A 15,090-nucleotide genomic window follows, 5' to 3' on the forward strand; every position below is an offset into this window, starting at 1 on the left:
GTGTGTGTGTGTGTGAGCGTGCATGTTGGGTGTATGTATGTGAGAGACAGAGAGACAGACAGACAGAGACAGAGAGACTCATGCACACCATAGCACACACGTGGAATCCCATAGGACAGCTTGCTTGCAGGAGTTGGGTCTCTCCTTCCCCTGTGAGGTTCCAGGATTGAACTCTGGTTGTCAGGATTAGTAGCAAGCACCTTTACCTGCTGAGCCATCTCACAGGCCCCTCAACTTTTTTCTTCCTTTAAAAAAAAATGGTCAGTACTTAGAAGTATTTTTAAATGTCCCTACAAAGCCAGATATGGTGGGATATATATGTAGTTACAGTGACTGGAGAACCTGGAACAGAAGGCTAGCTTGAACCCAGTAGTTTGAGGCCATCCAGGGCAACATAAAGAGAACCTGGTGGGGGGGGGGGTCGAGGGGAGGGAGAAGAGAGAACAGAGCAGAGGAAGGGTAGGGAAGAAGAGAGCCCAACAGAGGAGGGCAAGGTTGTTTTTATATTGTTCATCTCAAATATGATTTATTTCTCTGAACCAAAGATTGTACTTGGCACATGGACTACACAAACCATCTTTAGTGAAGGGCTGGGGTTTTTGTTTGGGTTTGCTTTGTTTTGCTTTGCTTTGCTTTGCTTTGCTTATTTCAGCCAGGTGAGGTAGCACACACAAGCCTTTAATCCTTGAGCTCTGGGGCAGAAGCAGGCATTTCTCCGAGTACAAGGCCAGCCTGCCCTTTATAACTAGTTTCAGCCCAGTCAGGGATACAAAGTGATACTTTGTGTGGTGGTTTGAATAAGAATGGCCCCATAGGGTCAAAGCTTAGACTTTAGTAGTGGAACTCTTTGAAGGGATTTTAGGGATTAGCAGGTGTGAACCTGTTGGAGGAGGTGTGTCGCTGGGCAGGGGCTCTAACAGTTCAAAACCCCATGCCAGGACCTATCAGTCGTCTATCTCTCAGTCTCTCTCTCTCTCTCTCTCTCTCTCTCTCTCTCTCTCTCTCTCTCTCTCTCTCTCTCAATGTACTTACCTCTCAACTATTTCTCCAGCTGCCATGCTCCCTGCCATGATGATAATGGCTAAGCCTCTGAAATTGTAAGGAAGCTTCCAAGTAAATGCTTTCTTTTATAAAAGTTATCTTGGTCATGGTATCTCTTCACAGCAATAGAACACCGACTAAGACAAAGTTGTTACTAGGGACTGGGCTATTGCTGTGATAAGCCTGATCATGCTTTTGTTTAAAGGAATACGAACTTTGGGACTTTAGCAGTTGAACGCTTTAAGTGGGGGGCTTTATGGGAGCATAGAAGACAGTGGTAGGTACTGAGATGCAGCTGCTCTTTGGCTACTTGGTGGGTTTTTCTGTCTTCCACCCTTCTCCACCCTTTTCCTTCCACCTTTTCAACCCCCTATTCCTAGAAAAGAGAGAAAAGGGGATAGAGAGGAAAGGGAAGAGATCCCTAAATTAAATCAGGAGTCAGAAAGGAGTGACATCATCATTAGACTACTTCCTGCTGATAGGGGCATCGAGTTCCTTGAGGTAAGTTTGATCACCATCAGAATATCAAATCTTTTGTTGTTGTTGTTGCTTCTTTGAGCATACTACCTTAACAAATTGTGACCAACAGTAAGGAACAACAACCAGTAACCACCCACCTCTCAGGACCCCTAGCATTTATATACCCTCTGAAAAAATCCCCAGAATTCCAAATATCACACAACTGCAGAAACTATCTGCAGCTGGCAAAAATCACACCTCTGCTAGAGCACAAGGTAAATTACAACTGCTGTGCACGATCTGAAGCAGCCCCATATCCCACACCTGGGATTAAAACAAAAACATATACGTGAGTTTTTTTTTTTTTTTTTTTTTTTTTTTTTTTTTTTTTTGTTAGAAACCAAAATTACAAAATTGCCGCTACACTGGGAGCGATGCAGATTATGATGGCCCAGCTCAAGAGATTTCAGAGGAGAAGAGTATTAGTGAATGGCCTAGAGACCATTCTTGTGATATTCTGGCAGAAAATACGGCTGCTTTTTGCCCTTGTCCTAAAAGTCTGTCTGAGGCTAAATTGAAGAGTTTTGGACTAATATTGCTGGCAGGGATTTCAAGACAGGCTAATATTGACTGTGTCATGTGGTTATTAGTGATTGCTTTTATGCAGATCTATAATGAAAAGAAGTGAGCTGAACAAGGAAAAAAATATACAAAATGGACAGTTTGGAGGAGAAAAAGGAAATGTAATGGAGCTATGTCCAGTACTCAAGAGATGAAAAATTTAAGGAAAAGCTGGATGTTAAATAGAATGAAGGGAGTAGTGACACCAGGCCAAGAGCCCACCCAGCTAAGGAAATTCTTTATATTCCCTTTAATTCCTTGTTAGAAAGAACTTGAGGGAAGCTTAAACACTGAAGGAAAGCATCAACAGCAGAAAGCTGTGCAGATGGAATTGAAGGAAGGGGCCAAGTTCCACCCCAGCAAGCAGAACTTGGAAGGTTTGGCCTTGTGGTTTTGGCTTTAGAATCAAGGATTCGAGCAAGGAGTTATGAAATCTCCCTCCATGACTAAGGAAGGTCCCTGAGGCCAGGTATGCGTCGGGAGTATCCTTTCATAAAGTTTAGAGAGCCATCTGCATGAAGTTGTAAAAGTGAAGCCTGGATTTTGCCTTGGAGACCCCAAGATGTTGGAGATGCCAGAGTTGTGGGCTATCTGCTGAGAAAAGCTGCTAACAAGGAGTGGAACCAGCCCCTGAGAGAGAGGTATGTCGCAGTCAGCAAAGCTGAAAGGCTTTGAAGATCTGAAGAGAGCTTTGACATCACACAAGGAGTTTGCCCTGCTGGTTTTTGGTCTTGCTTTGGTTCAGTATTTTTGCACTATGTTCCCTTTGTCTTTCCTCCCTTTCAAAATGGTAATGTGTATTCTGTGCCAGGGTGTGTTTAAAGTATGTGACGTCCCATTGATTTTTACATACTGTATAGAGAATATCTTGAGTCTCAGAAGAGACTCTGAACTTCTAAACAATGTTGAGACTGTGATAGACTGAGTACTTATGAACTTGAATTGAATGCACTTCTATGTTATGTCATGGCTACAAGCCTATGGGAGGGAGGGAGAAGAATGTGGTGGTTTGAGTAAGAATGATCCACATAGGCTCATATATTTGAATTCTTAGTTTCTACATAGCAAAACAACAGTGACTAAGACACCTAGTCTCAAAGATAGGTGGATGGATGAATAGATAGATAGATAGATAGATAGACTCCAATCTAAACTGTGTTTGATATATCATGCCTGTAATCTCAGGAGGCTGAGGTAGAAGTATAGCAAGTTCTTGGTCAGTCTTGTCTTAAAAAGCAAAAGCCCAATAATCTACTATACACTATTTGTATAAAATAGAATAAACTTTTGGGAAAGTTATCATGTAGGTACTTTTTAAGATATTTGTTTCATTTTTGTGTGTATGAGTGTTTTTGCCTGAATGTGTGTATGTATGCCATATATGTGACTGGTATGGAGATTAGAAGAAGGTGGCAGATCCTCTAGAACAGGAGGTATAGATGGTTGTGAGCCACCCAGTGGTTGCCAGGAACTGAACCTGGGTTCCCTGCAAGAGCAATAAGTGTTCTTAACTGCTGAGCCATCTCCCCAGCCTCAAGATGAATTATTTTTGACCAGAGTGCAAATACTTTCTTATTTATTTTTCATTTGTTTAAATTCTTGAGAAATAATATTTTATAAAGTATTTTATAATGATCTATTTGTTTTTATTTTATGTGTATTTGTGTTTTGCCTGCATATATGTCTGTGTGAGGGAGTCAGATTCACTGGAACTAGAGTTACAGACAGTTGTGAGCTACCATGTGGTTGTTGGGAATCTGGAAGAGCAGCCAGTGCTCTTAGCCCCTGAACCATCTCTCCAGCCCCAAAATGTAATATTTTCAAATGACATTTTTTAAAAATTAAGTTGGCTTGATTCTAGGGATTCCATTTGTTATGTTATATGAGGTTCTCCCAAAGAATTCACCACCCAGGAGTTTAAGTGCTTTTCTGGAGGGGAGAAGTGCTAAGCACCCTTGATATGTATAACTGAAAAGACAGACAGTAAACCAGTAACTTCAATTTGGGGGGGGGGGTCAAATAGTTTACTATTAGAGGGCAGTATAAAATATTTATCAAATTCTATAGAACAGTATTGGGGAGGCCAAGTAGCCCCTGAACATAATATCACTCCAGAGGATTCTGAGTTTGAGTTCAGTGGGGATGCTTTATCTCTTAAAAAAAAAATAGGTTTTTAAAGACATTCCCTTCCCTCGCTTTCTGTTTTTATCTTGTCACATGCTAGTAACAAGGAATCCACTGACTGGGACCGCTGCAGAAACTACTCAGGTAATAGTATTTTTCTGCACAGCGTACAGAACAGCATAATGTTTAACTAACTTACATAACAGCCCTTCGGTTAACAACCTTGGCCCAATCAGGTCTTGAAAATTGAACTGGGCTTTAAACAAAGACTCCTCCATCCCTGCATCAGATATATTCAATAAATATGTTAAAATAAAGTCCAGCATGTAAAGCACTGCTGGATGACACATACCTTTCATCCCAGAAACAGAGACAGGCAGATGAACCTCTGTGAATTTGAGGTTAGCCTGGTCTACATACAGATCATATTCCAAGACAGCTAGGGTTACATACACCCGGGTATTTTTTAAAGGCTAAAATAAGTGATAATTTAACATTACACTTTAAGACCAAAAAAAGTTAGTAATTACAAGACATAGGAATTCTTAGACACTATCATATGGAACAAATTTGGATGGTGTCCTGGTCTTGAATGAACCACAAATGTTTTCTGCTTATTTATTTCTTTTAGCATACAGACATCAAGCAAAAGAAATAAACACCCCAAAATTGAGAACAAAACAGGAAGAAGCAGCTGGCAGGACTGTGGAAAGTTTTGTAATTCTAGCAAAGGTGAGGCAAGCCAAGGACACAGCAGGAGTCTGACAGAGCAAAATTAAAATTTCAATGAAGTCTGAACCACATACAAGAGTCCTAGGTGCCTGGCAACCGAGCGTTTTGATAGTACCACTATGTTGGGGCACATGGGGGGGGGGCAGTTCACATGAAAATCAAGAGAGACAGAGCAGTCTATGATTTGGTCTGTGGAGGCACTTGGAAGTTTTACTGTGGGATAACTGTCTGGGAGAAAAGCAAGGATTCGGAACAGAACGTCAAGCGGAGCCTGGGCTCTGGAGCAGAGCTTCACACACTTATATGCTCACACAGTGGTGGGCTGCTATAAACATGCTTCCTTCAACGCAGAGAGGGTCCAGATCTGGGCCTAAGGGTGGGTCTGCCCTTGTAGCCAGCTCCCACAGAGAGGCCCCAGCTTGCGGCAGCTGCTTCGAGCAGCACCTGGTTCTGGGATCCACAGTTGGCTTCTCTCCCACCCCACCCAAGCATGGAGTCCTGTCACTGGTGAGTCACACATTGCACTTACCTGCCGGCAGCTGCTGCTACAGAGAGCCAGAAAATTGGCCAGAACCCCTTCCCTCAGGTAGCTCAGGGCAGCTTATCTTCCTCCCCTAAGCCACAGAGACTCCGGAATGTTGGAGCCAGCACACTGAGTCCACCAATCCAGTGACGATTACTCACTTTCGCCCAAGGCCAGGCAGGCCCTGAGGACCCGCAGCCTTCCCAGGCAGAAGAGAGAGAATTATGAAAGAGATGAGCGATGCTGAGAACACAGAGCCGGCGCCAGCATAGATAGGGGCACTTGCTGTTCCAGTTCAGAGCAGGAAAGATGGCAGTTACAAAGAAGGGAGCCCTGAGCTTCAAAAAATGGTATCTGCAGAATGAAAGGCTTGACACTCCAGGAAGATCTAATTACCTGCACATAGTTACATTTGCTGACTTTTTTTTTTTATTATTATTACAAGGGGAGAATACTCTGTAAGACAGGAACAAAGCGGGGGGGGGGGGGGAGGGTGCCTTGCCAATGTGCTTCTGTCCTGGAAATTTAATGCCCAAATACATGATCTGGAAGTAAATCACCATTACCTAAAGTCATTAGGGGTAGGCCTTCTGTAAGAGTTAGAATACCTTGAGCTGATACCTATGTCTATCTTGTCATGTGAGGCTCTCTGCCACCTGATTTGACAGCAAGAAGGTTCCCAAAAGATGGTCTTGAACCCTCTACCTTCCATAAGTAGGAGCCACATAACCTTTTGCCCTTTGTAACTTATCTCCTTTTTAGTTTTTCATTATAAGAAAAGAAAACAGAGGAAGGCAACCCTCAAAGGCTATTTTCTAATGCTTGTGTTATTTTCCTGTCTAAGGGTCCCATTGTGTGTGCCTGTGGATGTGCATGTGTGTATGCATGCGTGCTTGTGCTTTGTTGTTTTGCATATTTTGTTCTTTGTTGTAGACAACTGAATGTTTTAGAGACACTGGAGCAAATCTGGATACTGACTCTCCCTTCCCTCCCAGGGCCAGTTGTTTAGTCATTTGACTTAGTTCAATGAATCTCAAATTCCTGCCCAGTGCAGAGCCTTTGATGTCTTTCTAAGAGGCACACATCCCAGTCTTCAGAAGCACCAGCTAGCTAGCTGCTCTACCAGAAACGTATCACACCCAGCTGGCACACTACTAACTCGAGGCTGATTACTGTGGTTTTAATAGCTCGTGAAGCATATAAATTATGCCACAATCTGATCCGTTCCCCTTTTAGGGATAACATAGTGCCCTCCCTTGAAGCTTGCTCCTACCTCAGAGCGTTCTTAGCTGTCTCTCCTTCATTATCTATTTTAACCTTCTGGCAGGTATATCATTTCACTAGGCACTACAAATTCCATGGTCTTCTTTTAACTGCTCACCACCAAGATTGCCATTTTCCTGTGTTGTCCCAGGCAAAAACTGTCCAAGCTCTGTTTCAAAATATCACCCTCATTGAAAGAGTGGTAAAGTTTTGTGCTCCCTTGGGCTATCTCTCACCTCCTGGGAAAGATCTCTGTGTCACCATACTTGAACTGAGTGAGGGGCAGAGGAATAGTACCCTGCTTCTCCTTGGGAGTGATTAGTAGGCCCTGTTCTTCCTGGCATGGCTTGTCCTTCCTGGTATGGAACCTCCACCTTGTTAGCAGACTTGAATGGGAATGTTCAGGGCTGAGCGCCATTGCCTGCCATGCACATAGTAGGACTTCTATTCAAAAGTAGAGAAGGAAGGAAAGGACCTCCCATCCTCTGCCTTGTAGTTGCCTAGAACTCAACTTCTACAATGTAGAGCTGAGAAGGATGAAAGATGCTGAGGGCCTTCCCTTCCTCAGAATAAGACCAGAGCCTGGCCTGGTGATATTATAAATTTGAACATTCAAACTTACCTGATTATTTCAAACCACTTCCGGTTTTTAAAATTAATGTTAACGTTATCTCAAGTTTTTAAGGAAGAACTAGTGCCCCTAGGTTTTGGACTTGTATTCCCAGAATAAAACTTCTATCGCAAAGAGCAGGTGGAGCAGAGTGTGGGAAGGAGTTTGTGGCCCAAATGTCACAGGTTACTATTGTTCAAACTAAAGTTTAATAGATTTTCTTTGGTATGTCTCCACTTTCTCATCATATTTAAAAACAAACCAAAGACATAAAATGACTGGGGGCTTTTTTTCTCCTCATCTATTTTATTTTATTTTATGACAGGGTCTTGTTACATAACCCAAAGTTGTCTGAAATTTATGATCCTCCTGCCTCAGTCTCCTGAGTAAACATACCACCTACCAAGCTTCTTTGTCTTTTTTGAGTCATGGTGGCCTCGAACTCACCACCCTCAAATTTAATAATCTCTTGCCTCAGCCTCTCAAAGTGCAAGGATTATAGGCATGTGATAGCACACTCAGCAATAGTGAGGGGTGTGTGTGTGTGTGTGTGTGTGTGTGTGTGTGTGTGTGCACGCGCGCGTGCGTGTGTGTGCGCAGAAAAAGAAGGTCTCGCTATGTAGCTCAGGCTTGCCTCTAACTCACTGTCATACTCCAAAACAATTTTCCCCAGTTAAGTGGCTGGTTCCTTGAGACATTTATTTAGCAATTTATTTATCTCACTAATTTCTAAGTTTTCTACATCAATCGTATTTTCTTTAGAGGTGAAAAACTGAAGTTTGTTTGGTGATAATATAAAGTCATGTTCTCACCCTTACTTGATTGTTTCAATCCACTGCATTATTTTTTTAAGATTTGAAAGCTTAAAAATCTACTCTTCCTTTTATCCTTCCCTGGGCTCTCCCTCCTTTCCTTCCTTTCTGTTATCTTTCTTTTTTGACTAGATGACAAGGTCTCCTGTAGCCCAAGCTGGCATCAAACTTGCTATGTAGGTGAGGATGCCCTTAAATAGCTAATCCCCTTGGTTCCACTTCTCCAGTACTAGAATTACAGGTGTGTACCTCCACGCCAGCTTTACTTTAAGCTGGGGATAGATTCTAAGGCCTTCTTGCAAGAAGCTGAGCTAGATCCCCAGCCATCTCTCCAATAATAATAACACTTATTTATTGGGTTCACCACATTGTACACCACATCTGCTGAACTTATTCCTCGTACAATAGTTTTCCTGTTCCTTTGTTGGTCTCTGCATCCCATCCTGGGATCATCGATAACCAGGTTGGGTCTTTCATTGTTGTTTTGTTTTTGAAATTTCAGGCAGTAATATTTACTTTTCCTAGCTTTCTGGTGTACCCTTCTCGGAGTTTTGACAGTTGTATTGTCTCAGCCACCACTCTTGTGAAGCCCACACCTCTTCCTCATTTCCCAAGCCCTGCCTGGTAACCATTGGTCTGTTTCATTCCTGTTTTCAGCTGAATGATGGCCCACAGAAATATCCACATTCTACTATTATAAACCTGGGAGTGTTGCTTTATATGGCAAAAGAACTTTACAGGATGTGATTAGATCTTGAGAAGAAACCATCGGGTGTTATCAATCCATGCAGGTTCATGAAGGCCCTAAAAGTAATGACAAGAATCCTTAAAAACAAGACTGAGAAGGAGAAGGAGGAAGTAAGATGTGGGGCTGAATACCAGAGCGTGTTGTAATGTGAGGAAGGACTGAGCTAAGGAATGCAGATGACCTCAGAGCTAGAAAAGACAAGCCCCTGCCAATACCTTGCCTTAAGCCTAATAAAACAGATTCTGGACTTCTATCCTCCAGAAGTACAATAAAATCTTTAAAAAAAAAAAAAAACAGTTGTTAAAAGCTGCTCAGTTTGTGGTGGTACTTGGTTACGGAGCAATAGGAAATGAACATACATTCCTATAGTATAGTCTCTTCTTTTTCAAAATGTCATGTATAAGGAAACTTGCAATTATTTTAACTCTTTCATTTCTGACTTCCTACCCTGACACAGTGCATTTAAAATGTACACAGGTTGCCTGACACGGTGGCTCAAGCCTTTAATCTCAGCACTCAAAAGGCAGAGGCAGAAGGCCAGCCTGTAAGTTGGAGGCTAGCCTGGTCTACACAGAGTTTCAAGCCAACTAGGGCTACATAGTAAGACTAAATTCCTCTATAGTTATATTCCATGTATTTTACCACTACAAAAAGAGAGCTTCATCCTAATCCATAAATGATTCAATAGGCCTCCCCTTGAAAGTGTGGACTAGAATTCCACTGGATATGGTGTCATAGATTGTTTATCAATTCACCAATTGAAGGACATCTTAGTTGTTCTTAATTTTGTTGTTGTTATTTTTTAAACAGATGGTTTTAAAGCCAAGGTATGTAGCTCAGGATAGCTTCAAACTCATTATGTAGATCAGGTTAGCTGTGACCATTTAGCCCTGGCCTCCCTAAAACTGAGATTACAGGCATTTGCCACCACAATTGGCTTTGATTCTAATTTTTATGAATAAAGTTGCTTTAAATACTTGCATTTAGGTTTCTGTGTCATGTCAATTTTCAATTCACTTTGCTATTTGAGAAAACTCATAACTATTCATAGTTTTTAGGAGGTGGAAACAATTTAAATACCATTACCAGAGAAACAGATTATTAAATGATACAAACCAAAGGGAATTACAGGCTTTTTAAAGCCAAAGTTATATTTATAAAACAAGTCACAAGTTCTGAGTTCCAGACCTATTTTCTGGAAATCAGTTCAAAGATATTTAAGACACACACAAAAAATCATCTTTTATCTGATGCTCTGTGTGTGTGTGTGTATGCATGAGTGTGTGTGTATATGTATGTATGTATGTATGCATGCATGCATGCCTGCGCATGAACACATGCTTGCGTGCTATGGAAAGTGCTTATTTTCATAGCAGACAAAGAACACTGGCTCTAAGAAACTCACATCTTTTAGCAACCCTGCTCTTTGACCCCGAATGAGATCAGGCAGCCCCTTGCAATGCAATTCAGGTATAGCCACCTTCCTCCTGGCTTTGCGTTCTTAGCATACCCCCAAAACAAAAACAGGGCCAGCCCAGCTTACACACAATTACATCTCCCAGCAATATACCCTGAGAGAAATTAGGCTGTCTCCCCTTCTACATGAAGCAGACAAGATGTACTCTGCCTAATGTCTTGCCCCTAGGACTATCTTCCTCCTCCTCTGTCCTGTAGGGGCTAGAATGCAGCTGCTGTGATCTTTTAATGGTGGTAAGTCTGTACCTTTTCTCTGTTGGCTGGTCATGGGGAACTTCCAGAAAACCATAAATGTGGGTAAAAGAGAAAATACCTTAGTGCAATGGGCGTCTGAACCACCTACCTACCTTCATGTCCCACAGTTGACTTGTGCTTCTTAACTACCTAGGACCCAAACCAAGGCAACATGATCACGTTGAGGTGGAAAAGTGCTGGGCATGTTTAGCCCAACTCATGCTCATGCCAAGAGCCCTAACTTGTCCTCCTTCCATCTTCCAGATCTCCTACCTGTCCACTCCTCCCCGAAGTTGGAGGGCAAGGAACCTGTCAGTCACAGCCCCTTCCTGGGACACAGAAGGGTAGAAGAGTCTGGAAGGGACAGCAAAAAGATTCAACACAGCCCATAAATGGCACTGATGTCATTGGTATGGTTTTTTTTAAATTGTTAAGCCATTATTGGGAAAGTTCCAAACAAAACACCACTATACACTCCTTTCAATTTACATAGTAGTTCCATTCCTGGAAAATTCCGTGTACATTCAAGCCATACAAAAACTACTTTTGAGTTAGGCAGCAATATGCTAAAACTGGAATTGTACAGAGAAGAAACCTATGGTATAGCCTCTAGGCTAGAATGACATGTGAACATACCCCCTAGTTTTCTTTAAAGCAATTTTAGAAATAGAAAACAAGGACTTCAGGGAGATAATTACAGGTAGGTCTTTCAAACACATGAATGTCAGGAATATTTGAAAAATAAGATGTGGGAAAAATCTTTCAAGAATGTCACATGCAGAGACATGTGACATTCTTGGCTCCTGCCCACTACTCCTTAGGAGACCCTTGTCAGTAGATTCCTGTTAATCATTATAATAACCAAAATATTCCCCAAGTTTGTAAAGCACACCTTTGGAGGATGCTACCTGTTCTCCTAAGGTAAAACATTCAACATGGCAGAATTTCTATTTGGAACTTTAAATACTTAGTGTTTGGGGCCACACTAAATGAAAGACATGACTTCTCAGTTTATAGGTTCCCATTCAATATAGCATACAGGTGAAGTTTCTGACCCCAAAACTTTCCTGTCTTTTGTGTTTATTTAATATATAACTCTGCATCAGAATTTTCTGATTTAATACAAAGAAAAAGTAAGAAATCACTAACTAAATGGGACAATTATACTTTACACTGAGCTAAAAATGTTAATAATTACCCATACTTCATGAAAATATATTAAGCTATGACATAGCTTAATATATTTTTCCCTTTGATTTAAGATGTAACTACATACCCCTGGCTGGCCTGGAACTAACTATGTAGATCAAGTTGGGTTTGAATTCACAAAGATCTGTCTGCCTCTGCCTCCCACATGCTCAGATTAAATATGCCACCATACCTGGCAAATTTCCTTCTTTCTGACTGAGTAAAGAAACTCCATTGTTTGTATATGCCACCTTTTCTTTATTTGTCTGCTGCTAGGCATCTAGGCTGATTCCTACCCTGGAACTCACTGGTTTGTTTGTTTATTTGTTTGTTTTTTTTTTTCCTGGCCTCAAATTCAGAGAGATCTGCCTCTGCCTCCGAATACTGGGATTAAAGGCATGCGCCACCGTGTCTAGCTTGAACATTAAATGTTACTGATTTCTAACATTGTAAAAAACATCCCTGGCTCTTTGTGTACTTTCCCAGAGCCTTATCTGGAATAAGCTACTCCTGCGAATGACCCAACTCCCTGTTAATGGGGAATGAGTTAAAAGACAACAAGTAAGCACTGGTGGCACTCATTATGAAGCTGAAGTCGTCCTGGCAGTCTACAGCAGCCGCATAATCCCTGTCTCTCAGTTTCTGTACAAGCTGATCCTCTTGAAATTAGAAGGAGCTTTTGCTTTCATATAATCAGCACTGTATGGCAAAGGTAACAGGCTGTACAAGATTTATATATGTATTTATTTATTAATTGAAAATTTGAGACAGGAGCTCATTGTAGCCTGGTTTAGCTGAATATGGCCCTGAATTCTTAAACTTCCTGCTTCAACATCCAGAGAGCTGGGATTCCAGGGAAGTACCAATACACTCAGTTTATGAGGTGGTGGAGACTGAACCCAGGCCCCTGTGGATGCTGGACAGCCAGCCCTCTATCAACTGCTGTATTCCCCAGTCCTGGTTTGGGTTTTTTATCTCTCAAGTGCTAGGATTAGGCTTGTACCACTGAGGCCAGCGTGTGTTGTTTTGAGGTTTGTTTGTTTAACTTGTTTGTGTGAGTATGTGGTTTTGTGGGTGAGCATGCCATGGTGGATAGACGTGAAGGTCGCAGGACAACTCCTGGGAATTGGATCCCAGAACTGAACACAGGTCACTAGGTTTAGAGAAAAGTGCCTTTACTCACTGAGCCATCTTGCCAGACCCTCTCTCTCTTCTCTCTCTTTCTCTCTCTCTTTCCTTTTAAGACATTATCTCATACTGTAGCCTAGGCTGGCCTCAAATTCTTGGCCACTTTCCTGCCTCAGGTAGACATGATTTTATTATGTGCAAAATGATTACATGGTGTTATATCCCTCTTGTAGGGAGCCATCCCCGCTTCCTAGCTTTACAGAAGCAGACTGGCTATCAAGACGGCCGTGTGGCAAGGAACTGGGGACGGGCTCTGGCTGACTGCCCACAGAAAACTGAGGCTAAATGTGCCAGTTTGTGTTGGGAAGCAAACCACATCCCAAACCAACTGACTTTTTATTTCACCTTTAGTGAAGAAGAAGAAGAGACTGGACATTGAACTGAGGGCTTCAGGCACGTGCTCTCTCTCTGTGTGTTAAGATTTGTGAGGCTCTGAAACAGACCACACAGATACTACTTAACTCAGCATCTTAGCTTAGCCATGCCCAGACTCCTGACTCCTAGGAAGTATGAAAAGGTAATAATGTACCTTAAGCCTCTCACGTTGTGGTAAGACTATTGAACAGGAATAGATAACTGATATTTATTTTTAAACGATTTAAACTATTAAAAAATTTTAGGTTTGTTTCATTTTTTTAAATGTGCATGAATGTTTTGCCTGCAGATATGCCTGTGTCAGAACACTTAAGTGTTTGGCGTGTGGAAGTCAGAAGAAGGTATCAGACCCTCTGAAACTGGACTACTACAGAACCTGGGTACTCAGCAAGAGCATCAAGTCCTCTTAACTGTTGAGCCAACTCTCTAGCCCTGTTATTCTCAGTCGTGTGCTTACAGAAACGTTTTCAATTCATTCTCACCAAATAGCGTTTCCTTTAATTTCTTGGAGGAGCATACCTCACTTTAAATTGTGAACAACGATGAAAATAAAGGATTGTATTTTTCCCTTTCTCCTTCATTAAGGGAAACAATTGTTCATTATTTTTAATTCTTACTCTTGCTTATTTCAGTAACCTGTATCTGTGAAAGCACTCAGCAAGAATGTAGACCTAAGATTCTTTAAATTGTTCACACAAAAAATATAATCACCCTGATTAATGTAGCATTTTACAGCTTAAAATATTTGTTTGAGACTGGGTTTCTCTGTGTATTGCTGGCTCTCTTGGAACTCCTTCTGTAGACCAGGCTGGGCTCAGCCACCCAGTTCAAATATTTTTTTATTCATAAATTTCTCTAATAAATTTTGGAGTAACACTCAACTCAGAAATTTGACTGAAGCAAAATGATCATACAAATCATCTGCTTGCCAATAAGTACTTATTCTCCCAAACAAGGCACCTCAATGCTTTTGAAATGATTAAAAAAAAAAAGTTAAGGTCCAGTGAGATAGTTCAGTGGGTAAAAGCGCTCGCTGCCAAGCCTATCATCTGAGTTTGATCCCTGGAATCCATGTGTTGGAAGGAGAGAACTGATTCATGCAAGTTGTCCTCATGCTGTGGCACGCACATGTCCACAACCCTCCCCAAAGAATGAGTAAATGAAAAAAGAGAGGAAAACCACGCAATTTATATTTTAATATTTATGCTTTAAAATCAGATATTTCAGGGGTAGGCATGGTGGCACCACATACCTTTCATCCTAACACTCAACAGGCAAAGGCAGGTGGATCTCTGTGAATTCAAGGCCAGCATGGTCTACGGAGTAAGTTCCAGGACAGCCTGGGTTACGGCAAGGCTACATAGAGAGACCTTGTCTCAAACAAATATAAATTAGATCTTTTTAAATGTTCACTTGAAATGTTGTTATCCTGACCGAAAAAAAATTACTCAGATTCATTTTAATACGCTTCTGCTAGTTCAAGCATACCATGTAACACAAGCCATTATAAAATAGCCCAGCCTGGCCGGCCACGTGGCACGATAGTAGTAGCACTTCTGGCTCCAGAATAGCTCGGCCTGACAAAAAGCATTCATAACGTGAGGATCTGAGTTTGAATCCCAGCTCTTTTAACCAGAATACTGTAGAGGATGAAGACAGGAGGGTTTCAGGAGCTCGGTGGCCGGCCAGTCTGGCT

The 15,090-nt window shown here is 41.7% G+C and overlaps 1 long non-coding RNA gene across 1 annotated transcript; it reads left to right on the plus strand.

Moving 5' to 3' along the window:
- Positions 1-2,538: 2,538 nt before the first annotated feature.
- On the plus strand, positions 2,539-14,275 carry LOC117694319 (uncharacterized). Its single transcript, XR_004604538.2, has 3 exons — positions 2,539-2,762; positions 10,908-11,053; positions 13,684-14,275. It is a non-coding gene; the product is annotated as an uncharacterized LOC117694319 (long non-coding RNA).
- The last annotated feature ends 815 nt before the right edge of the window (positions 14,276-15,090 follow it).

This window comes from Arvicanthis niloticus, chromosome X (genome assembly GCF_011762505.2).
Source record: "Arvicanthis niloticus isolate mArvNil1 chromosome X, mArvNil1.pat.X, whole genome shotgun sequence".
In the NCBI taxonomy this organism is placed as follows: Eukaryota; Metazoa; Chordata; class Mammalia; order Rodentia; family Muridae; genus Arvicanthis; species Arvicanthis niloticus.